The sequence below is a fragment of the Alligator mississippiensis genome, chromosome 15 (assembly GCF_030867095.1).
Source record: "Alligator mississippiensis isolate rAllMis1 chromosome 15, rAllMis1, whole genome shotgun sequence".
Taxonomy (NCBI): Eukaryota; Metazoa; Chordata; order Crocodylia; family Alligatoridae; genus Alligator; species Alligator mississippiensis.
The window spans coordinates 22,440,088-22,451,048 of record NC_081838.1 but is presented as its reverse complement, the minus strand read 5'-3'; the positions used below and the strand labels follow the sequence as shown (position 1 = coordinate 22,451,048).

Genomic DNA, 10,961 nt, shown 5'->3' with positions numbered 1-10,961 from the left:
CCTGTGTCCTGCACTGCCCAACTCACTTGCCCCTCGCTCTGCAGCTGTAATTGCACTAGGCTCCACCCAGCACCTTGTGAGCCAGATCTAGCTCCTACTCAAAGGAAAGTCACGCCACTGTTGCCCCCAAGGCATCAAGCTGAGGTATTCCTGATTTATATCAGCAGGCACTGGACTCTGTTCACTTGAAACTTATGAGCAATCCAGCACCACACAGGTAAAAACGTGGATGGGAAACACAGGGCTCATGACCTCTCAGTGTTTGTCTCTAATCTCAGTGCCCCCAGCAATGGTCACACAGATTGGTGTGTCTGTAACAGTGATTCCCAGCTGGTCTCTAGGGTACTCCATGCAGGCTCCAGCCATATAAGAAAACAACCCCAAAAAACTCATGGGCTCACCAGCTGCTGCAGCAGCCTTGGGGCTTCTGGGGCCTCGTGCAGACCCCCCACCCCCATGCAGTGTGGGGCAGCGTGGCTCAGCACTGAAAACAGCTCTGGAGCTACCAGAGTCTGAGCTTGTTTGCACATAATGAAAACTGCAGTCATCAGTGCCCAGCGCTGCCAATACTGTGATATTAGCAACCCAAACAAGCTTTTGGGCTTAAAAACTCTTAGTCAGGCTGAGGAAGTCTCTGCAGTTGGTGTGTGCTCTTTCTGGGTGGAATGAATAGTAAAGAAGCCAGAAGCTGGGCTGGTCTGCATGCAAGACACAGTGAAGAAGTAAACTGAGGAGTCAGTGGGTGAGAGACAGGCTGGGGGTGGGGAGAGAGAGACAGGGGATGAATGTAGCAGGTAAATGTGGAGAGGTACCTGGGGAGTCAGATTCATAGATTCATAGATGTTAGGGTCGGAAGGGACCTCAATAGATCATCGAGTCCGACCCCCTGCATAAGCAGGAAAGAGTGCTGGGTCTAGATGACCCCAGCTAGATACTCGTCTAACCTCCTCTTGAAGACCCCCAGGGTAGGGGAGAGCACCACCTCCCTTGGGAGCCCGTTCCAGACCTTGGCCACTCGAACTGTGAAGAAGTTCTTCCTAATGTCCAATCTAAATCTGCTCTCTGCTAGCTTGTGGCTATCGTTTCTTGTAACCCCCGGGGGCACCTTGGTGAATAAATACTCACCAAGGCGTATGTCAGGCAGGTTATAATGTGTCATAAATCCAATGTCTATATTTAGTCCATGATTTGTTGTATCCAGGAGGTTGATGAAGTGAAGTTCATGGGCTCGCCTGTGAAAAGTGTTTTGTAAGTTCCCTTTGAGGATCAGGACTGAGAGATTGGAGAGAGGGTGGTTTTCTTGTGAGAAATGTACCCCCACAGGTCATTGGCTATTCCTGTCTTTGACAGATTTCCATCAGGGCATTTGGTGCATTGGATGAGATATATTACATTTCTGAAGGTGCAGCTGTAAGATCGAGGAATGGCAATGGCTCTGTTGTGGGGTCTAGAAATTGTGAGGGTGGAGATACGTTGTCAGGTTTTGCATTTCTTGTCATGGCATGATCTGGGTCCATTCGGTGTGTTCTGGGCCGTAGGAAGCTTCCTTCAGGTAATGATAATAGTGAGGTTTGGTGCTTGTTTGAAGGCTAGGATGGGTGGCTCCACCACCCCCTTCCCTCACACAGCTGTGCCTGCAGCTTGGCCACTAGCCCGGGGTGGGTGGGGAGGGCATAAGAAGAGTGTCCTCTGTACAGATGGCTGCAACTGCCCAGCGGAGCCAGGGTGCCCCCAGGGAAGATGGAGCCCCGCGCCCCCCAGTCATCATGGGACAGGCAGGGCCAGGATGCTGTGGCAGCAGGGAGACGGGGTGGAGAGGAAGCTGTGAGGACTCGGGGCTGGGGCTGCAGGAATGGGAGGCTCTGCTGACCTTGTTCTGCCCTTTGGCAGTGTCTGGAGCCAAGCGGTGGATTTCAGACCCTGTGTCCCCCGTGCAGCTGGTCCTACACAATCCTGCACTTTGCCTTCACCCCAGGACTCTGGACAATGCCCCGTGCAGACAAGACCTGAGGCAGGAGACCCTGGGGAAGGGGAGTGTGAAGGAGCCGGGGACACAAGGCAGCACCAGGAGCAGAGCTGGGAGGAGACCCTTGGGCTCCCAATGGGCAGCTCGGTGCTCCTTGCCCTGTTGGGGGGCTGTTGTGGGGACCATGTGGGGAGTCTCATCCTCACCTCCCGCCCCCACACAGGACATTTCCCCGCCTCTGCAGGACGCAGGCAGCAGAAACACCTGCCAGGCACAGGGCACCCAGCCGGCGCTGTGGGGGAAGCTGCAGCCTGAGGATGGGGCTGAGGGCCATGCACAGCGCTGGGAGGGGACGGGCAGTCTGAAGGATGGGCTGCTGGTTGCCTTCCTACTGCCCACTTGTGTCCTGGGGCCTGGTCACAAGTCCCTTTCCTGAGAGCCGGGGCCCTGCCTGTGCCCGTGCGGAGAAGTTACAGCAGACCTTGCCCCAGGATCCAGCTCTGCCCAGCCGCTCTCCCCTCAGCCCCACGGGCTCAGCTTGGGAGTTACTGTCATGGCAGGGATCAGGTGGCAAGGAGGAGTGGGGTTGTTGGGACCAGAGGCCTTCAGGTTTGACCTTTGTGCTTAGCTCAGGCTACATGCTTAGCTTCAGTTGTGGTCAAGACTTGCACCCAGTGAAAGGAGCAGATGGGGAAAAAAAGACTGTCCTTAACTTAAAACAAATCAAAGACTTGCCTAATTAAATTGAATAAATACAACCTAGATAAAAGAGGAATGGTTAGAGCAAAACCTACCCCCCCCCCCAAGAATGAAAAGATTACCTTACAATAGACAATTCCAGTTAAAGGTACCCACTTATGGCAAACAGAAGCAAGGGTTTTTAATATGCATTAGAAGGAAGGCTTAAGCTAATTTCATGTATTAAGAAATGCAAGGTATATGGCATATAATGAGAGGTGAGAGAGTGTGCCCTTTGCAACACTCCTGAAGAGATCTTGTCACTGATCCCAGATCCTGTCTCAACATCAGATGTGGGACCCAGGAGCCCTGGACAAGACTTCATGGCCTGATCAATCAGTGAAGTTGCATTCTCAACATTACAGGGTGGTGAGCATATATGCTTTGACTAGCTACGAACCTAAAATGTTTAACTGCTAATGGTGCTTCAATTCTAATTAGAGTTGTATCTGTAAGAGTTTAGTAAACTTGCTTTTAGCTTAGGACAACCATGTCTTAGTCTCCTTGCCTGGTATATGACCCATTATACCATCACGGGGACACAACAGGGAGCCTTCAGTGCATTCAGGCATGGTGCAGCCTGGACATGGTACAGAGCGAGCGCAGGCAGACTCCTGCAGGCTGGACCGGGGGCACTGACCTGTGAGCCATGGGAGGGTGTAACAGGGTGGTCTGTCCCTTTAGGAAGGGGCAGACAGGCCTGAGGAGTTACTGCAGCTGTGGGGAAGCTGCTACTAAGAGAGTGGCTCATGGGGAACTTAAAAATATCCCAGAGAGAAGAACAGCAGGGCTTGGAGCTGGGAGGGACCAGCTGTGAGCCAAAAGAAGAAGTGGGCTGTGCCACTTGCTGCAGGCAGTGCCTGGGCTGCCGTGCTGCGGCCAGAACCACAGAGTCCCTTTATAACCACAAAACTGCTCCTGCACGGCGCTGAATAGCAGCCAAGCTGTCTAGAAAGCTACTACCTCCTTAGAGCTGAGCAAAGCAGCTGCAAGTTAAGCCCAAGAAGAAACATTGCCAAGGACGGTCGGAAGAAGATGTTCAGAAAGAGAGAAAGCGTGCTAAGAAAAGTCTGCTGGCTCCGGTGGATTTTGCCAACTGGGTTTTAGAGACAGACCCAACAGTGATAACTCAGTGATGCAAATAATCTGTAAATGGGCAGTAACAGCAGCCATCATCATGGGGAAAGTATTGGTCTGGGATGGTTTGGAAAGGGCTGTTCTGCCTCAGGCGGGGGCTGGAGTAGAAGTGAGCTCTGGAGGTCCCTGCCAGTCCCACTGCTCCAAGACTGTGTCATCTGCCGTGATCAGTGCTCAGCCCAGGTCTCATTTAGGCTGTGACTACCCCTGAAGCAATGGCTGTGCTAAGCACCCACTGCTCCCCTAGCACTGCAGCCCCCCTGGGCAGCCCACACACAGAGCCCCAGGCAGCCAGCACTGGCCAAACCATCCCAGGCACATCCGCTGTCTGGCCTCTTAGCAACATTACACTCAACCCTGACACAACACCGGACATAACACACAAACTGGCCACTGCTAAAGCAGAGGGGTTACTCCAGCACCTTGGACTGGGGAACCAAGGAGTTACTGGGAGAAAGACAGCTTGAGAGACAGGAGTTTCCCTTCCACTCACGTAGGTTTATTCAGCAGACACCGCACACTCCCATGCCTAGAAATGCACTAGCTACCTCGTCTTGCTCCCTGCCCCTTTGACCAGACAGTCTGGCCGGGCTGTGAAGGGAGCAGTCTAGTACTGCACACATCCTTTGTCCCCAACTTTGTTTATGCCTTTTCTCATTTGCACCTTCATCCTTTCCCCTTGATGAAGCCTGCTGCTACTGCACCTTTATAGTTTATTTTCACTGAGTTTTCCCTCTTGGGCCGTTCTCTAAACCCGGTTGGTAAAACCCATCCCAGCCAGGCAGGCTTTTCTTCCTGCACTCTCATTCTGAACATCTTCCCGCTGTCCCGGCAAAGTTTCCGCCTTGACAGAATTTGCAGCTGCTTTAGCTAGTGGCTTTCTCACAAGCTCGGTTGCTGTGCAATGCCTCGCAGGAGTGGACACTGGCAGCTTTCGTGGTTATGAACAACTTCCTGCTGATGCAAAAGTTGTTAAAATTTACTCAAGAGATTCAAGGCAGAGGCCACCCGTCCCCCCTCCCCGAGTCTGCACCAATCTCGCCGCGAGGCAAAATTCCTGACCCCAAAGGTGGTGATGGATATTGTCCTGAGTGGAGGGGCAAGATCCTCTAGTCAGGAACCTCTGGCTTTCAGTACCAGCAGCAGCATTGGCACAGCCCCATCACATCCCCCAGCATCAGCTGCAGCCAACACCCAATGCCTGAGGAAGGCTTAAAAGAAAATATGACGTACGTAGCAGCATTGGGGTCGGGGAGGGACAGTTCAAAAGTCCCTCCTGGCTCCGTGCAACAACCAGCAAAGCCCAGAAGCCTGGGAAGTATCCTTAATACAATATAATCATAACTACAACTGGACCATCTCTGACCTATGCCTGCCCAACCTCTTCTTGAACACCTCCAGTGATGCAGAGTCCCAGTGGCAATGCATAGGGGATGCAAAGGGGTGTACATGCACCCCTGACCAACTGTGCTCGCCGCTTCGGCAATGGGCAGGTGGGGCAGGCGAGGGCATCAGTGCCCCCCCTGCAAGCGCTGGCCGATCACTGCAGCCACCCGTGGAAGCTGATGTAGCAATCAGCCACAGTGATTGGCCATCGTGGGATCAGCCACAGGGGTCCATGCGGGAAGTGAGATTGGCCGTAGGAGGTTCCCTCCCCGGTCAGCAGGGCTGGTCACAGGAGGGGCACAGTCGGCTGCACCAGTCGCCCATGCAGAGTCCACAACTTCCTTGGGCATCTTTTATCCCACCGTGTCACTGTTCGAACAGTGAAGTTTCTCCTGATATCTGATTTAAACCTACGTTGCTGCAACTTCAAGTCATTGGTCTGTGTCCTTTGCTCTGCAGCAAGAGAGAAGAGGTACTTTCTCTCTTCTGTATGGCAGCCCTTCAAGTGTTTGGAAACTGCTGTCATGTCCCCTCTTAAAGCGACTTTTCCAGCCGGATTAGCTCAGGGAGCAGGTGGAATATGAGGAGCTGAAACGGCCCAACAGCGATTCACTGCGATCTGCCAGGGCACTGACAGCCTTTGGGCATCTCCCAGAATGTCCTGCTCTCCGGACCCAAGCTGGGGATTGTGCAGAGATGCTTGTTGGGCCCATGATGGAAGCAGCCTGGGACAGTGCCGGTGTGGAGGTGCCAGGGCTGGTGCAGACACTCATGCTGTGCTGGTTCCATACAGCCCAGTTCTCTGGTGCTCAAGTCTTAGCCTGGGGGAGCACAAACCTCTGCCCAGGCTGCAGGGAGCCCAGGTAAGGGGGCTGAGCTTCACCAAAGGAGTCAGCAGGGAGTCAGAGTCACTTGCCTCCTCCAAAGCAATATCCATGTTTGTAGTCCAGGTTTGGCCGAAGGGCAGGAACCTGAAACCCAAGCACATGACAGGATGAGCAGGGGAGAGGTACCGGGGCCACAGCCAAGCCGAGCTGCTATGGAGTGGGATGCACTGACCAGCCAGAGCCCAAATGAAGGGCTTGGTCCAGACAGCTCTGCATCTAGGCAGCTCCATGCTTGCACCAGAGCCAAGCAGCGCTGCGGAGAGGGCAGGTTGACTTCTGCAAGAAGCAGGTTCCTGCCCCGTGTCCTGAGTAAGTCCCAAACGCCCTCTGAGTCCCAAACACCACATTTTGTCTTGATTCTGATGCTTGCAGGTGGGAGTCGACAGTTTCCATTTGCTCTGGTCCGTCTGCTTCCAGGTACTGGTGGTGCCAGAGCGGGCAGGTGCTGCCTCTAAAATCTGAAGGGGCAGTGGAGGGGCTGCCAGGCTCGACTCCTGCTCATAATGGTAGGATTGCTCTGAGCACACATTTCTTTCAGTGCCACAAAACACCACGATGGTGCCACCACATGCCAAGGTGCAGGATGCGTTCTTCTTGTACTGCCCGTTTCAGATCCTTCTCCAGGGCCCTCCTGAAAACCTCTCTGAAGGAGATGCCATCATTTCCCTGGGCAGCCTGTTCCATGCCCTCCTCTTCTGCCAGCACAGAAGTAGTCTCTGAGCTGTCATCTCTTGTGGTGAAACACTATGGACAAAACAGACAACAGTTTTGTGTGTCATCGTAATTCACCTGGTGTCTGTTCAAGCCTCTCTGTACTCACAGATAACAGTGACCCTTTTACTCCTTGAATGGTCTTGTCCTTTTGCATATGCAAGTGATCTGTTCCCCAGCACTTTTCCTGTTTTGAAACTACTTCTGATCACTTCTCTGCTCCCAGTCTGCAGCCCTTCCCCAGTCCGCTCAGTGCCTGTCTTGATCTGCACACGCAGTTCAACACAAGACCTTCTTTTATCTGGAGTTTAGTGTAGCATGTACCCCCGCGGTAAGGGTGGGAGTGGGGCTGGGGCAAGCACGGACCAGCTGGGGAGGGGCATGGGACAGAGCCATGGCTCATCTGGGGGTCGCAGGGAAGGGGAGACAGCCCCTGCCCCAGCCTCAGCCTCAGCCCCACTCCCTTCCTCACTGCAGGGGCCTTGATCTGCCCCTCACCCCTTCCCTCCCCCTGCCCCTTCCCCTACCACAGACTTACCAGCTGGATGCTGCTTTCCATGCTGTGGCTGCACACATGCATGGGGCATGTATCAGCAACATTATCAGTCACATCAGCCAAAAAAAGCTGATTGGCAATAATGTCAATTTTCCTTATATCAGAGCCGATATGATATGGGACTGATGTATCGGTGCACCTGTATAGGATAGCAGCTTCCGGGGACTCTTCCAGGACCCCAAAGCAAGAAAAACAGGGGGCTGCATCCCCTGTTGCAGACTGTGCCCCTGGTCTGTGCGCTCCCAATGGATTTCCCCTCCTGCCTTCCAGAATATGCCAAGGTCTGAGGGAGCCGTGCAACAGCAATGGGGTGGGGCAGGAAACCAGGGGGGATCCCAGCCATATCCGCATGCAGTGCATGGCTCCACACAGAGGGAGCAGGATGGAACAGCTGCTGGCTTGTACCTAGCTCTGCCAGAAGGATGTCAGAGCAGTTTCATTTTACAGGCAGGCTACAACAAATGGCTACATCTGTCTAAAGAAGCACAGCAGCACATAGATAACCATCAGCTTATATATAATGCAAGGCAGTGCATGACAGTAGAATTGAATATGAAATAATACAATTCAATAGAAGATGAGATAAAATACAATACAATATAACCTAACCTAACCTACTATGTAGGCGGAAAGGAGAGGCAGGGAGGGTGGTGAGGGCAGGAGAGGGAGGGGGCCGAGCAGGAGCAGGGGGAGTTGCATTCAGGTGCTGATTCAGGTGCCCGCACCACCTGCAGATTCACGTTCTCCGCAGCTGCTCTCTCCTCCCTACACCCTGCAGCCCCCACATCCATTCCTCCACTCTCAATGCCCTATGGACCAGGTCCTGAAACACAAAAAGCAGCAGAAAAACTCTCAGCAACTTCCCAGGTGGTAGATTTAAAGAGAAAAACCAATGGGTGATGTATAGGGGCAAACAGAGACCTCCATGCACCTGGAATTGCTTATTAAGCCCCTTAGCAAATAGTCTGAGCACAGCCTTGCTGGCCTGCAGGGCACCAGCCCATCAGAGTCTTCTTCACCCGTCCATCCTGCCCAGCTGGCTAGAAGTTGGTCCTGACTAACACCAGCAGAGTCACGAGAGTCAGAAACTTCCACCAGCAAAACAGGGTGGGCCCCACAGGCTGGTGCTGTTCCCACAGCATGGACAGCTGCTGCCTGCCTTGGACACGTGTTGGAAATCCAGTCTCAAGCAGTGTGATCTGTCCCCAGGGGTAGGGGTAAGCAATGCCCACAATACCCTGTGCAATGGGGAAGGTTTCCCAAGATGCCAAGAAGAAGCAGGCACCAAACCCTGAGCCCTCTCCCCACTGAGCTCTGCCACCAAGCAGTCGCTGAGATGCTACTGTTCTCACGTCTTAGCAGGAGGGAGCGGGGGGCTGTGGGTCCCAGTCCATGTTCCCAGTAGGGTGTGGGAACTGCCGGAGTACAGCCCCTACGATCTTCTTGAGTGTCCGCAGCGAAAGGCATCATGACATGGCATCAGTGAGAGAGAAGAATACTCCCGGGAGTAAAATCAATACAATGCCATGGCCACGGCTGATTCCCACTGAGCGGCACCCCTGGCAATGCCCATGGCTGTGCCTCGGTAAACGCTGACACGGCCCTCGGATGGCCCAGTAAAATCTGCTGACTGTTGGTAACCAGCACTTCCATCCAGCTATTCAGTTCCTGGGTCCTGCTCCAGGATCAGGCCTCCTAAACCTCTCACCACTGCTATCACTTCCTGCCCAGGGCCCCTTCCTGGAAGATGTGTCCTAGGCGACTTTCCTTGAGTCTCAGCCGTGGGGCTTCTAGATGTCAAGAGACATCCCTGGTGAGCAACACAAGCCAAGTCTGAGAGTAGAGGTGATGCAGCTGCCTCCAAAACTCAGCCAGCTGGTGTGAGCGCGACCACTTCTGCTTTATACAAAGTTCCCATCACTGTAAATCATTGCAGGCCTTGGAAACCCCCGATGCATGCAGGTCTTGAGACACTCTTTGTCCAGGCCTGAGGCTGCACAAAGCAGTTACTGTAACGGGGCACTGGGGGAACTGAAGAGGAGGTTAACGGAGGCCAGCAGTTTTCGGACACTGCTCCAAGCAGCATTGTTTTTGCCTGGAATCGGGAAATAAAAGAGAGACAACATTAAAATATTTCAGACCAACTCTCATTTCTCCCTGCAAAAACAAACATTCAAAACTAAGTCACGGAAAACAACTGAGGACAAGAGACCAGCAGAATCCTGGTCTCAAGTGAATTAGACACCGGTGCAATACGGTTTCAGCTGAGTTGCCATTTGAAGACGTTCCAGCCCCTCACGTGAGAGGCCAGCTTTGAACGCTTGCTTATTACACAGCATTACTGGAGGGCAGGATTGGAAAAGCTATTCACCACTAACACACGTGATAGCTTTTGCAATGACTCCAGCTCCAGGACTTGCTGGACCGTGAACTTCTCAGCCGTTCCTGCTTGACCAGGACTCCGAGCTGTTCCTGGCTGGAAAATTTAACATGATGTTACTGCCAAGCACAGGGGGTCTTCTTACTGAGCATCTCTTGTCCTCCTCCAGCTCCCCCAGCTGCATGAAGCAGGAGGAGCAGCTATTTCTGTGGCCTCCTCCTGGCCAGTGCAAGCCCAACTGGAGACCAGTCTTAGGGGTACATATTTCCAGAACCAAGAAAGAGGACACCGGAGGGGGGCAGGGGGCAGAGAGCTGGTGGGCAGGGGGGTATATGATTGTGGCAGGGGGGCATTGATATGCCTGTGCCCTGCCTCTGCCCCTCACTCCTAAACCCCTGACCCCCAACCCTACCAGTGCCCTTCACTTCTGACCCTCAACACCCTGCCCCACAGCCCTGCCAGTGCCCTTCACTCGGGAGCAAAGCAAAAACCCAGACATTTGCTTGCACTTTAAAAACCTGCCTGGACACAGGGACAGGGGGCCAAAAAAGAGGATATGTGTGGGAACACCCAGACATATGGTAACCCTATCTGTGCTGCCAGCAGGTAGGGGACAGCATGGGGACAGGCCTGGTGCCCAGAGCCAGGTGAGTGGCTGTGATGGGCTGGCAGAGCTCTGCCCTGCACCTGCTCTTGGGTCCCCCCAACCCCTATGGACCATAGAGCCACTGAGTCCCAGCATCACACTCAGTGCCGGTCCCCAGGGTTGTTCTGTGCCACAGGGCTAAGTGCACTGGGGCTGCCCAAGGGCTGTCCTGAGGCTTGGGCACCGAACTTCCAGCCTGCCTGGGGAATGAATGGGGTTTGTCACGTCCATCAACATCTTAAATGCCTGCAGGCTGGCCTGGCAGGGTCCTGCCTGTAATGCTGTGGGCGTTCACTAGACGGCAGAGTCAGCCCAAAAGAGCAAGGCCAGGAGGAGCTGATGGAGAGGCCATTCCTGAAAAGGGCTGTCTCCAGCTCTGCAGCAGGACCTCAGAAGCTGAACCTCCACCCCGCTCTTCCCGAGGACCCCCTGACTCGCCATCTTTCCTTGGGACAGGTGGACCAACCCCTTCTCACTCCCTTGACCTCTCACTGGAGCAGACAGAGCTCAAGTGTGGATTAGATGCACAAGGAGGGGTGTCCATAGGACTTGCA

At 53.8% G+C, this 10,961-nt stretch overlaps 1 long non-coding RNA gene across 1 annotated transcript; it reads right to left on the bottom strand.

Moving 5' to 3' along the window:
- Positions 1 to 2,821: 2,821 nt before the first annotated feature.
- LOC109282055 (uncharacterized) lies at positions 2,822 to 9,648 on the bottom strand. Its single transcript, XR_002088936.2, has 2 exons — positions 7,364 to 9,648; positions 2,822 to 6,858 (listed from the first exon to the last, which is right to left on the bottom strand). It is a non-coding gene; the product is annotated as an uncharacterized LOC109282055 (long non-coding RNA).
- Positions 9,649 to 10,961: the final 1,313 nt, after the last annotated feature.